The sequence below is a fragment of the Ambystoma mexicanum genome, chromosome 13 (assembly GCF_040938575.1).
Source record: "Ambystoma mexicanum isolate Mex_15411 chromosome 13, UKY_AmexF1_1, whole genome shotgun sequence".
Classification (NCBI taxonomy): domain Eukaryota; kingdom Metazoa; phylum Chordata; class Amphibia; order Caudata; family Ambystomatidae; genus Ambystoma; species Ambystoma mexicanum.
The window spans coordinates 90,026,216-90,040,598 of NC_090938.1; the positions used below are offsets into that span (position 1 = coordinate 90,026,216).

General features: G+C 47.5%; 1 protein-coding gene across 1 annotated transcript in view; it reads right to left on the reverse strand.

Annotated features, from left to right (window-relative positions):
- LOC138520922 (cytochrome P450 2A13-like) overlaps positions 1-14,383 on the reverse strand; it is a 75,758-nt gene that overhangs the window by 30,840 nt on the left and 30,535 nt on the right. The gene's annotated exons all lie outside the window — the stretch shown is intronic.

Here is a 14,383-nt window from a genome sequence, read left to right on the forward strand (position 1 = left end):
ATCTCTGTTGTCACATTATCAATGAGAATACTGATGTTATGCAATCGCATTTTTGATAACTTTTTTTTAGGTCCGTTAGGCTACGATTTATAGGCTTGGGTCACACATTTTGTTATGTTAAGCTTCAGTTACAGAATATCAGCCTCCACAAGTGTGTGATCTGTACATTGATTTGTATCACCTACAATTGGCCCTTGTCACGTGAGAAATGAAATGCATGGAAAGTGACATTCTCGTGAGTTTTCATACTCATACGTGGTACTAGTATTATTATAGCACAATTTCCATAGGTAGACCACAGAAATTCCACTGGGGTCATGTTCCAGGTGAATAGGATTGGAACAAATGGCTGACAATCCTTTCCAATCTGCCTCATTTCCGTGAATTTGTAAAGGGGAGTTTGGGGGTGCAAATAGCACCCTGGATCACCGCCTTCCGTGTAATGAGGCCCTATGATTTCAAACCTTACTTCTCCTGGCATGTATCAAAGAATCAACATCAAACTAACACAAATTCTTCTTTTTCACACTGTATCATAGTATCAGGAAAAATAGTCAATCTTTACTTATAAAAGAATAGTCACTCAAAACAATGCGTTTGTTAGAACAAAAATAAATAAAGACACAGGATTCATTCCAATGGCATTTCTCTTCCCACATGTTTCTCCTAGCGTCCAACTTCCATTCAGTAGAGGCTAGTGAACTTCTTCATGGCAAATTCATAAAACATGTCTTGATTTGACTTTGTAAAGAATATTGTATAACATACAAATAATCACCCAAATGACAACCAACACAATCAAGTGTACATATTCTCCATTTCCAGAGTACCCTAAACTCATGTATTCCTTTTATTGCTACGAATTGTCAACAACACATGATTTATTGATCATTCTAACTTCTTGTGAGAACTAATGTTCTCATATACAATTTTTGAACATTTTTGTGAAGTTAGTTCCCATCAAGCTCTATTTATACTGCACCCTGAACATATAATGGGAAAATCTCTACTACAACGACTACACATAAGAATAGTGTATTCAATCTTTAATTGTATATATAAAATTGCAAACTGCACAATTACCATCTATTACCCTTCCATGTTTATCGCCACATAGCTTTAAAATACTTGGGATTATTTCATTAGCAGCAAACCTTTCAGTGTTTTTCAGCATTTGTATCACCACGCGCCATTTTGTTGCCTGCCTTTTTAATTAGCGTGTCTCTCAACAGGCAGAAATGCACACATACAAAGTAGGAATGTGTTGTGTTTTCTGAAGTAGAAAACATTTAGCTTTCAATATTTGGAGGGCAAAAGGTGTAGACACAGTTTAGCAACATGCACGCTCAACATATACTGTATAAGCCACTCTAAGATGGCAAGCGTGTGTTTACTCCATGCTTGAGAGACATGCTAATTAAAAAGGTGAGCAAAAAAATGGCGCATGGAGATGAAAATGCTGAAAGGCTTTTTGCTTTTCAAGAAGAGAAAAGCCAATGGAATTAATCATGGGTCTTTTATTTATTTTTGTTACAACTCATTGTTCTGTGTGACTATTCTTTTATAAGTAATGTTTGACTATTTTTCCTGATACTATGATACAGTGTGAAAAAGAAGAATGTGTCAGTTTGATGTTGATTCTTTGATTCATGACAGGCGCAATATGGTTTGAGATCATAGTGTTGTGAACTATCATAATTTATTAAGGATAACAATAACGTCCTACAAATGATTGAGAAATTAAATCAACGGTGCCTTTTTGATGCAAACATGGCCCTTATTACAAGTTTGCCGGTCTGCAATTAACGGTCCCAGTAAAACCGTACCGGCACCTTTTTCCGGACCGGCAATCCGCGAGTTCTGCGGGCGCATGCCGTACCGCCCGCCAGGCATGACCTGGTGGGCAGAACAACACCCAGCCGCAGAGATTCACAGAAACACTAGCACCATTACAACATGCTGCCGGTGTTTCCACAGTCCCCATTCCCATAGAGTCCTATGAGACTCCACAGAAATGGGGATTTCCAGAATTGCCGGATTTACCGGACCACTGGGGTTGTAATGCCCCGGTAAATCCGGCAAGTCAGGCGCCGGTAATTCACTATGGTCCGGTGGCAGCCTGCCGGTTTTTACCAGCACGGCTACTGTCGGACTCGTAATGAGGGCCATTGTCTTGGTTATGTTTGATGTAACTGCGTTATACAGAAATGTACCCCATGATAATGATATCCTGGTGCTTACTCAAGCTCTTAACAAAAGAACTACAACCACCAAAGTTCTCACCAACGTCGCACAACTTACCCTGAAATGCAACAAAATTACATTCAATGGTGCCTATTATCTACAGGTAGAGGGCACAGCCATGTGCACTCAAATGGCACCCACTATGTCAACATCTTCACAGGCAAACAGAACATCTAATACTTTCCAACAACACCTTTAATAAACCTGTTGTTTGGCTCAGATACATTGATGATATTGTTATAGTTTGGAATACAGAGAAAATAATTTACAACTTTCATTAATGGTATCCAGCCCACCACCAAATGTCACCAGTAGCAATGCCTTGCAAAGTCCCAATTTACCGTTCCTGGATGTGCTACTTCTTTATTATCCTCCTCAGGCACTATCATTCCTCTTCCTGACACATATTTCTAAATTCATCTGCAAGACCTTTTCAGTTTCACAAATGTGTATTTCCGTACAAGGTATCGTGTTGATTGCCCATACTTTCAAAAAGTTAGAGGCCCTGAGAAGGATATGATTATGCACAAAAAGGTCAAATGGAGTATTACCCAGACATCTTAATGTAAATGGGAGAACAGAATGGGCTTACTGTAGCATTGGGCAACATTAACCTTATGTGAGCCAACATCCCTATAACCAAAATGTGTGCCATTATATCACCCAAAAGAAGTCAGGAAGGGTCATTACGATGGCACAACGACCTGCCCCAAGTTGTACCCAAAGCGAAACCTAGGTCCATGGGTTGGTGAAGTGTCATCATAACAAGCATTAATAACCCCTGCACAGGTCTATAAGGATATTATCACATCGCACTAATAGCAATGAAGGGTTTGGTGTTGTGGTGGTAAAGTCAAATATGTTATTTTAATAGAGAAAAGTACATAAACAGTATTAGTACATTAAATGTGGTTTTATTATGTAAAGTTTAATTTGGTTGTCTTCGTAAGGTAAGCATTTCAACTGTAAACAGGGTTGAACTGGAACAGGTTTAGCATTACTTGAATTAGATGCAATGTTTAGTTTAGTTTAGTGTAGTTTAGTTTAGTTTAGTTTAGTTTATTTATTTATAGAGCGCACCAAGTACATAGGCATCTGGGTGCTAAACTTACAAGTTACAGATAATATGAAACATGGAATACAGCAGTATGATACAACAAAGTTACAAGTATACATTAGATGACAGTAGAATTATACAGAGTTAGATATATACATCAAGTTTTACAGGATACAGTAATTTACATAGATATGTACATGTCTGGTCGTATTTATATGACCGGATGGAGGTCTTACTCATGGACCCACGCTTTGACTTTTTTCCGGAATAAGAGGTAAGAGGGTTCCTCTCTTAGAGATAGAAGGAGGGCATTCCATTTTCTAGCAGCGAGGACAGGGAAACTAACCAAGCCTGCTCATTGTTGCTTAAAGCGTGGTATGTTGGTGCAGTGCATCAGGGCTGTTCTGATAGGCCGTGTTGTGGTGTGACGTGAGATAGTATTGGACAGGTAGATGGGAGCCTGGTTAGATAGGCACTTACGAGTGAGGGACGAAGTTTTGAGTGCAATTCTTTGCTTAATGTTAAGCCATTTTAATGTGTGTCTGGTTTCAGAGATGTGATGATTCCTTGGGATGTTCAAGGCAGCTCTAAAGCCGTTGTTTTGCATAACTTGCATTTTGTTGAGGTTCTGCTGTGAGGTGCCAAGATAAAGCACATTTCAATAGTCGAGCTTAGAAAAGACTACGGCTCTTGCTATTGTGATGCAGTTGTCCATAGTCAGGTAGGGTCGGCAGGCTGTGATAAGCTTTGATGTGTAGGCGGAGCAGGAAGCCATAGCGTTGGTTTGTCTTGTTACGGTCAGTGCTGAATCAATGTAGATTCCTAGTGTTTTCACCACATTGGCGACTTTAATTATATTACCATCAATATTGAATGAGGTGAATAGTACGTCCAGTTTGTTCAAGTTGGCTGTCGAGCCCAGGAGAAGCAGCTCTGTCTTATCATCATTAAGACAGTGCCCATGCTTCGCCATCCAGGGTTGTATAATGAGGTAAATGTCATTGAGAGTCTTGCTGTCCAGAGTGTAATCACCAGTGATGGGGATGAGTATCTGAGTGTCTTCTGCATAGTTAGTGTAAGTGACACCCAGATAGTCAAGATCATCAAAAAGTGGCTTGGTGAACACATTGTAGAGAGTAGGAGACACACAAGACCCTTGGGGAACCCCGCAGGTAACTGGAGTGGGTGTGGCAGAGGCTGAAGGTGCAAAGATCCTCATTGATCTGTTGTTAAGGAAGGACTCAATCCAAGCATTCGCTTGGTCAGAGAAGTGCCTGGCACAGGAGAGGTGTTTACATAAGTTTTTATGGTTCACCAGATCAAATGCTGCTCATAGGTCGAGTAAGAGAAGCAAGGTCACTTTTCCCTTGTCTTTCAATGTCTGGATTTGAGTCTTGAGGTCGATTAGTGCAGTTTCTGTCCCATGTCTGGGTATGAATCCTGATTGTCTCAGGCCTAGTAAGTTGTTTGACTCAAGGTATTGATGTATCTGCATATAGGCTGCTCGGTCCAGTATTTTTAATTAAAATGGAAACGTCATGATAAGTCTGTAGTTGAAGGGTTGTTAGAGTCTAAGGAGAGTTTTTTAAAAGCGGAAGTACCCAGGCATCATTCAAATTGTTGGGTACCTTGCTGGATTTCAAAGAAGCGTTAATGACCGAAGTGATGAAGGGGGTCAATTCCTTCACGGCCTCCTTAATAAGAGGGGCAGGACATGCGTCTCCCGGACAATTTGGCGGTTTGAGTTTCAAGATGATGGTTTCAACCTCTTTGATGGAGAGTGGTTTAAAGTTAAATTGTGGCTCTGCATTCCTGTTCGGGGAGGGTGGGTTCTGGATGGGATCAGCATTAGTAATACGAGATTTCTTAGTTTCTATTTTGTTTTGGAGCATGGTGATTTTGTCTTGGAGCGCATTTTGTATATTAGTGCCCCATAGGGAATCTTTGATGCAAGTATCAGGGAGTGGGGCAGGTGATTCCAACTCTTTCAATATATTGAAGAGTTCCTTAGTATTGGACTTGGCTTTGGAAATGTAGTCGTTGTAGTTATCTTTTTTGCTTGATTAATGGCTAGCGTATAGTTAAAGGATGCTGTGGTGAAGTTGTCCTTATTTACCAGTGAAGGGGTGCTCTTCCATAATGCCTTGGAAGTTCTTTTGAGTTCCCTGAGAGCCTTGAGGTGTGGAGTGTACCAGGTATTGAGGTGAGTGCGAGGTTTGGATTTACGTAGTTTAAGGGGCGCTAGTGTGTTCATAGCCTTGAGGATGTTGTGATTGTACAAGTCGACTAGGGCCGTGGGGTCTGAAGTAGTTGTGGTAGGGTTAGTGATCGGTTGAAGTAATGGAATAAGTTTATCTTTGGTCAGATTGCATTTATTTCTAGTCAACGTGGCTGGTACTTGAATTTGTGGAGGTGGATGTCACGGATTCTTTGATAATGAACGAGATTAGGTGGTGGTCGGTCCAGGTGCATGGAGTATTAGAAAGGATATCGATGTTGCAGTTTAGGTCAGCTATCCAATCTAGGTTTCTACCTTTATTATGATTAGGTTTGGATAGGCCGTGTGTGAACCCTAGTTCAGTAATTGTATCCTTAAGAGTGCAAGATTTAAGGTCTTTGGAATCTTGGAAGCCTAGGTTAAAGTCTCCCAAGATGATGACTTGTGAGTTATTTTTGGTATTGGTAGATAGCAGGTGTGAAATATCATTTTCAAAAGTGGTGGTGGGACCTGGTGGACGATAGATTAGGTAGATTGTGATAGTGGATGTGGGTGAAGTGGGTAGTTTGACAGATAGAAGTTCCGCTGTAGGCAGGGGTAGATTATTGATGTTTCTTAAGCTTAGTGATATTTTATAGATGCATGCAATACCTCCCCCTTTGGAGATGTTGGTATCTCTTTCAGTTTGGCTGATACAATAGTTGCCCGGGATTGCAAGGGCAAGAGAAGGGCGTGAGGCTGTGTAAAGCCAGGTCTCTGTGATAGTGATAAAATCAAGGTTGCGCAGTGTTATAAAATCGGCGATGTCTAATGCGTGTGCCGGTAAGGATTTGGCATTGATGAGGCCAGCTTTAATAAAAGGTGATGTGTTGTTCTGTTTACCATTAGGTAATCCCTGGCTGCGTTCAGATGTAGGGGGTGAGGTGGCGGGTTAGCTATGATGGTCATCGCGGTAGTGTCATGGATGATAGGGGCGAGGTGTTGTCATAGGAATCTCGAACTTAGTCTGTGGTTTCTATATACTGTAGAATATGGTGAGGTGGTCAGTGAAGCCGGTGTGGATGCTTGGTGTGGTTGGTCATTAGTATTACAGGGAGGATAGATTGCATGTAGTGGTGCTGTGATGTTGTGAGGAGATGCCTTAGTGAAATACTGGGCTTTAGGTTTGGTGTGTAAACCTGGTGGTACTATTCTTTGTAGGGGTGAGGATTCATAGTGAAGACATGGTGGTAAAAAACGTGATGGCGGTATAAGGGCTGAAGGCGGAAGGCTAGATGTCATAAACAGGTGAATGACGGACACTCTAGGATCGGTAGAGGTGTCCATAGGTATCAGAGGAAGTCTGACTGTAGTGAGTACTAGTGGAGACAGGTTCAAACAGACAAGGCAATTTATGAGGATGGCCAATGCTTGGTGAGGTAACTTCATGGCTATGTTCTGTTTATGTTGAGCCAGGTAGCTAGACTTGCACCTTCGCGTGCAGTGTAGATCTGGACAGTAAGTTGAAGGTCTATAGTGTGATAGAGCAATGGAGAGCCAAATGGCTGATAGTGCTGCCAAGATGGTCGTGTAAGTCATCTGGTAGCAATCGGCGTAATTAAGGGCAGAGAACACCTTGTATAGGGAAATGCTTGCGTTGGCGCAGAATACATGTATGCTCAAGTTGGCGATAGATACATATATATAGCCAAGTGCTATTGTGCAGTAGGAACCCCTTATGCAGACAAATGCTCAATTTAACATAAAATACATAGATGCATATAAACAGCCAGGTAGTTTTATGCAGTAGGAAACCCTTATGCAGACAAATGCTCAATTTAGCGTGAAATACATAGATACACCAAGCAGTTATTTTGTAGTTGTGTGCGCATATGCATCCAGATGCTCAAGTCGGAAGATAGTACATGTATGCAAAGATGTAAGCAGTTTGGATGCGACATGTGGCAAACAAATGATCCATAAGTGACAATTAGAACAATTAATTTTGCTTAGCCTAGATTCAATATGCAAGTGTAGGCTGTTATACCGACAATGTTAGGAGCCCAGGGTGCTGGTGTACATATAGTGCTCATGCTGACGTTCACCGGCAGGTTATAAATGATAGATAGATGCAACTTTACAATTTAAATAGGGATTTTAATTCAGTTGAGCAAAGTGGGCGGCATTTTCGTGAGCGACAGTGTGCGAGGTATGCAAGTACACGGAGCAAGGTAGTTTTGGGAGTCTGTGTGGGACCCCCAATAAGCGATTCCCGTGAGCTCCCAATGCGCACAGACTGACAAGGACACGTCTTGCTCGTTCGGGCTCCCCGGTCGCACTGCCGGCAGCCGGGAATGCCCACTTTATTTATGATGCACGCGGTGGTGCAACGTCACGCCACCGCGTGCGCGTCCCTTAAGGGGACAGCACCACACTCCTCCTTTTCCATGAGGACAAACAACAAAACAGTATTAGTCTCAACCAACAACAATAACATCACACAACACAATCACAAAACTCCCCCATGACACCCCTTTATTCACAACCACCTTGGATCCCTTTAACTAACAGGTGTAGCCCACGGGCCAGTTATGAGACATGTCCCAGCACGTAATCGCTGAGGTAAGCGGGTTTCCCTCGGCCAGCCCTCTGGGGGTACCTCCCGCTCACCTCCGGCACGGATAGTCCATCCGGCGCCACTCCCCGGGCTGGAGATGGTGGCATGGGGAGATGGCCTCTGCCTTCATCCTGTACTTCCATCCTGTCCGGTTCAAGGGGAGGCTCAGTCCGGGGGTCCCCAAGCTTCTTGAATAAACTCACGTTCCAGGTGATAGCCAACCTCCCGTCCAAGGCCATCACCATGGACCCCTTGACAGCCACCACATCAAGTGGCTCAGGTTCGTACGGGAGAGAGAGATTTCCATGGGGATGTCTGTTCCTTATGAGCACCTCAACTTCCAGTTCCAGCAATTGCGGGTGGAGTCCTCTCCTCACATTCTCTTGTTCCGTCCGCAACGGGCAGTCTAACTCCACCTGCTGATCATCGATCACTCTGGGCTCTTTATCCCCCACCTCGGGCACCGTCTGAACAGGGCCTCGGCTGGGGCGACTCCTGTGGAAGCGTGGGGTGTAGTGCGATATACTCGTAGGAACTGGTAAAGAGCCCTCTGCAGGCACTGTCCCTGGCCTTGGGCTATCCGGAAGGTTTTGTTGAGAGTTCTCATCAACCTTTCAGCTTCCCCATTTGCCCGTGGCCAGAGTGGGGTAATCTTTTGATGTTGGATACCGTACCCCTCCGTTAACTCTGGGCAATCTCACTCTGAAATGGCACCCCATTGTCTGAGCAAAGGGTGAGGGGAAAACCGTGGGAAGCAAACACTTTCTCGATGGCCACCACCACGTGCTCAAACGCCACTGAGTCCACAAACTCAACCTCCGGATAGCGGGAGTATTCATCCACCACCACTAGGAAGTGCGTGCCCAGTGTGGTGGATCCAATGTCCGCATGCACCAGCTCCCATGGTTGAGTCCCCCGCGGTATTGTCTTGATCGTGGGCTCCCTTCGCAGCGGGGTCGCTGCCTGGCACCAGACACAGCGGCAACAATGTCATCAACCCTCCGTTCCAGCTCAGGGAACCACATTTTAAGGCGTAGTCGAGCCTTGGTCTTGGCGGCTCCTTGGTGTCCATGGTGGGCCAGACTGATCACCTCTTTGATCTTTGCTTGGGGCATAACTATCCGGTCGCCCCTTAACAGGAGGTCAGATGGTGAGAATGACAGTTCCTCCCTCACTTTCCACAGTTGTTCTAACCCCATCTGGCTTTTTGCGTGCGCCCGGGCATGGATTCCAGTACAGTCTTCCATGATCCCTGTTGCTTCGCAGGCTTAAGTATTTGGAAACACTCATCCGGGGCTGCCGCTGCCTCCAGGTCTTCACGGGGCATAGTTTTAGGGGTGGCCACCTCAACTATCATGTGAATGTGGTCATCCGCTTCTTCAGCACACCTGTCCTGCTCCTCACCCTCATCTGCGCCGGGATGCCTGGACAAGTAGTCTGCCGCGTTGTTCGCCCCAGGCCTGTATACAAAGGTGACACTGTATTCGAGGAGGGCAAGCATCCACTGTTCAATCCTCGCCAGTGGCTTGGCTGATAACCCTGCCAGTATGGGCAACAGGGGTTTGTGGTCTGTCACGACCGTCACCGGACGGCCTAGGATGTAGAGTCTGAAATGGCGGCCCCCCCATAGGACTGCCAGGGCCTCGCGCTCTATCTGCGAGTACTGCTGCTCGGTGTCTGACAGTGCCTTGCTGGCGTAGGCCACGGGGCGAACATCACCATCCCAATCAACCTGCGTCAGTACTGCCCCCAGGCCGAATGGGCTGGCGTCCATGACGATTTCTGAAGGAAGGGTGGGGTCAAAGAACGCCATTGTGTCTTCAGCTGTGAGGGCGCTCTTAATGTCCTCAAACGCCGCCTGTTCGAGAGGGCCCGAGTGCCAGCTTGTTTCCTTCTTTGTGAGGGCCCTCAGGGGTTCCGATCTGGATGCCAAGTTCTGTATGAAATGCCCACAGTACGTTAACATACCGAGGAAACTCCTCACATCGGACACAGACTCCGGTGGTTGGGCCTTCTTGATATCTTGCACTTTCCTCGGATCCGGCGATACACCCCCTTCCTTGAACACAAAACCAAAGAATTCGATGGTCAGGCGCAAAAAGTCACACTTCTCCCTATGGAGCGTGAAGCCGAGTGATAGCAGCCTCTCAAATGTCCTGGCCAGCTTGCGCAGATGATCCACCTCAGTCTTGGTGAACACCAGGATGTCATCACTGATGTTAAAGACTCCATCCAGGTCAGCGAGGGCCCCTCTGATGATGTTCTGAAACACCTCCGCTGCGGATGACACGCCAAAACTGAGTCTCTTATATCTATAGAGTCCACGGTGAGTGGTGAACGTGGTTATATATCTTGACTCAGGGTGGAGGAAAACTTGGTGATAGCGGGCCCGAAGGTCCAACTTAGTGAAGAAGCGAAGAAGCACCTTGTACCTCCGCGATTATGTTGTCGATGGTTAGGGTCAGATGTCCCTCCCTTTTGATGGCTTTGTTGGGCAGCCTCATGTCGACGCATATTCGGACCACGTCGGGTTGCTTCGGCTTCCTAGCCATCACTATTGGAGAAACCCATGCTGTGGGACCCTCCACTTTCTCGATAATATCGAGATTCACGAGATTGTCCAGTTCTTTGTCCACCTGCTCCCGGAGGTGGAACGGCACCCTCCAATGTTTCAGGGCTATGGGCTGCACAGATTTGTCAATGTGCAGCCTCACAGGATCCCCAGTCATTTGACCAATCCGCTGGAACAGTGCGGAGTATTCATCCTGCAGATCATGTATGTCCTCCAGATATACAGAGTAGGCAAAGCTGACAATACCTAAGGCCTCCGCCGAAGCACAACTCAGGAGGGTATTTGTGCTCAACGGTGTGACATAGAAACAGGCCAAGATCTTCAAGCCATCATGCTCCACCTTTGCCACAAACACACCGTCCAGGGGAATTGGTTCCAGCCCACCGAAAGCAAAAATGCGGGCCTTCGGACTGCCCAGTTTGAGTGGTGTTTCCATCGCATCATAGTGTCCGCGGGCCATCACGTTGACCGACGCCCCCGTGTCCACAAGCACCGGGACCGGCGACCTGTCCACCTCTACTGCACACCTTGGTTGACGTCTGTTGGTTGCCATGAGAGCCCCCACACTGGAGACGAAGAAGATGTTCTCCTCCTCTTCCTCCTCCTCCTCTTCCGCTGGGGCACCCTCTTCACCCTGGTCCACCTGAGCCACATTCGGGGGGCGATCTGGACGCAGGAACCCCTACCGAACTGGGCCCCTGGGCACCATCACCGGCAGGGCTGCCTTACAGACGTGGGCATAGTGATCTGCCAGTCCGCACCTCCCGCAAGTTCTCCCCGCTGCTGGGCACTCGGCAGGGTGAGGCAAGTCATATCCACATTTCTGGCAAGATCCGCCAGCTCTCACGCCTCTATCACGAAAACTGGTACCTGGTCTCCTGACACCTCTGCCACCCCGCCACATGATGCATACCTCTTCAGTCTTCACTGGGCGCGACCCAGCTTCCATCCTGGACGCCCTGGCCTCCGACACCTCATGGCAGCGCCCCAGTTCAAGGATTCGGGCGAGTGTAGTGCCTGGTTCCCTCAGCAGCTGCCATCTCAGTTTCCCTGACAAGCAGGCCTGAATGAGCATAGTCCTGATCATGTCCTCTGCATCACCCCAGGCACATGCCAAGTAGAGGCCCCGGAGACAGCCATAGAAGGTGTCCAGCGTCTTGTCATCCTTTTGCCGTGCTGATAGCATCACAAACCTTTCATGATCAGCATTGGCCAGAGGCAGAAAATGTTCTTGAAGGGCAGTCTTCGCCGCCGCATATGAGGCGTTAGCTGTGTGGAGGGACTCAAAGATTTCTTGCACAGCAGGTCCAGCCGCATACAGCAAGGTCGCTATTTTGCTGTCATCATCGGTCTCCATAGTAGCCCTGAAGTACATGTCTAAACGGTCCACCCATCGCTTCCACCTGGGCCCTATGCTGGATGGGGGACCCGAGTTGTCGAACTCTGGAATGGGCTGTAGTGCCGCAGGGGCCCGCATCTGCGCCATGACCGGAGGGGCCGCCTGCATGACTGGTTGTACCACAGGATGAGCTTCAAGCTGTGGCTGGGCCTGAAGCTGTGGCTGGGCTTCAAGCTGTGGTTGGGCTTGAAGCTGTGGCTGGGCCTGAAGCTGTGGCTGGGCCTGAAGCTGTGGCTGGGCCTGAAGCTGTGGCTGGGCTTGAAGCTGTGGCTGGGCTGGAGGCTGCCCACCATCCTGATCGTCAGGTGCACTCATGGGCTAGAGTGCACAGGCACCCCTGGAGTTAAACTGGGGCCCGTAACTCACCCCACCAAAGTCATTGAAGTGCACCAGTCCAAATACACACAGGAAGCACCAAGTCCAGCCCTGATGATGATGATGCAGATGATGGGTAGCAGACAAAGTCCAGATCACCAGTGTGGCCCCCCACACATAGAGCAGCTCGGCATGATGATGAAGGTGACGATGAAGATTACTATCCTCAGCTGTGTACTGCTGTGCTGCAGCATGGGTGTTCCAAAAATTGAGCTGGGGAGGTGTGAGGGTTGAGCAGGCCTTGGCATCTCACCCCCTTTTCTCCCCTCGCTCGACGTAATTCGCCCACAATATAGTAAAAATACAAATTCTTGGCATGAGTGGACAGAACACACTGCCCGTTGTCATAATTTCCAAAAATTGACTTTGGATATCAATCACGGGCCAAAACGTAGCCCCGCAAACATCCTCTGCGTGATCCCAAAATGGCCGCCGCCGCGAGGGGACTGCCCGCGGCACGGAACGAATAAGGATCATCATCCGTTCCGGATATATGCAAAAAGTGAATACCTCATCACCGCCGGGCCCGGGCCTCGTCGCACTGTTGGGAGTCTGTGTGGGACCCCCAATAAGCGATTCCCATTAGCCCCCAACACGCACAGACTGACACGGACACGTCTTGCTCGTTAGCGCTCCCCAGTCGCACTGTCGGCGGCCGGGAATGCCCACTTTATTTATGATGAACGCGGCGGCATGCAACATCGCGCCCCTGCGTGCGCGTCCCTTAAGGGGACATCACCACAGATAGTATCGCAATGTGGCATTTTAATAATATGAACAGATTCCAAATACAATGCGAGTGTGGCACTGGGAACAAACAAAGTAAGCAAATACAATGTGAGTGTGGCACTGGGAACAAACAAAGGTCACAAATAACAAATAAGTAGGTAGGCGGTGGGGGTAGGTTAGCAGCTGCGGCACTACGATATGCAAGCTTTTTCTGCATGCAGCAGTGTGCAAGTAAGATGAGGTTTGGGTCACAGTAGGTACGGTGTGCACATGTTCAGTGAAGGGCAGAGGGAAAAGCACATTGTGCAATGAATCAAAGCAAAGCCGCAATAATAAAGCTAAAGGCAAAATGCTGATCTAGCGGCAGGTTGCAGGAGTCATTGAAAATGTTATTTAGAATTGTAGCACAATGGTCTTCATAGCAGATGATCAAAGTCTTACCGCATGTGTGGTTCGGAGCATACGAGGTTGAGCGGGTTGTGGTCAATTCAGTTGCAAGTAAAGAACGAACAGGGGCAGCGGGGAGTAAACTTAGGCAGACCTACAGCCCTCCCGGTTCAGACAGGCTTGGGACAGGAGCCTTGGGTTGTGTGCCTTTGGGAGTGGGCCGGCACTTGCCTGCCGGCGATGCAGGATTGGCTAAAGAAGCTGGAACAGCCAATCCGCATTCAGCCTCAGGCTCCTAGTTGCTGATGGAGGGTGAAGGCCAGGCAAATCCAGTGGCAGCCATCTTAATCTCTGTTACTCATCGTGGCTGGCAATAGAGGAGGTGCGAAATGGAGGCGAAAAGTAATGAAATACTCTGATTTCTCTGTTCAGGGCAATATTATTTCGTATTCTTTCGAATTATGTGGGGCAGTGGGAGAAGGGAACACGGCTTCTCTGGATAGCAAATAATTGCACAAGGTAGTCTGCAATAATGCCTGGGCTTACCTGAAAGCACACGAGTGCTTCCTCTGATGAGGCACTGCTCCAGCAGTGCAGGTGAGCTCCTGCTCTGACGAGGTTCCTCAGTATCTAAGGCTCGGGACAGGAGCCTTGGGAGTGTGCCTTTGGGAGTGGGCAGGCGATCGCCTGCCGGGGATGCAGGATTGGTAAAGAAGCTGGAACAGCCAATCAGCATTCAGACTCAGGCTCCGAGTTGCTGATGGAGGGTGAAGGCCGGCAAATCCAGTGGCGGCCATCTTAACCTC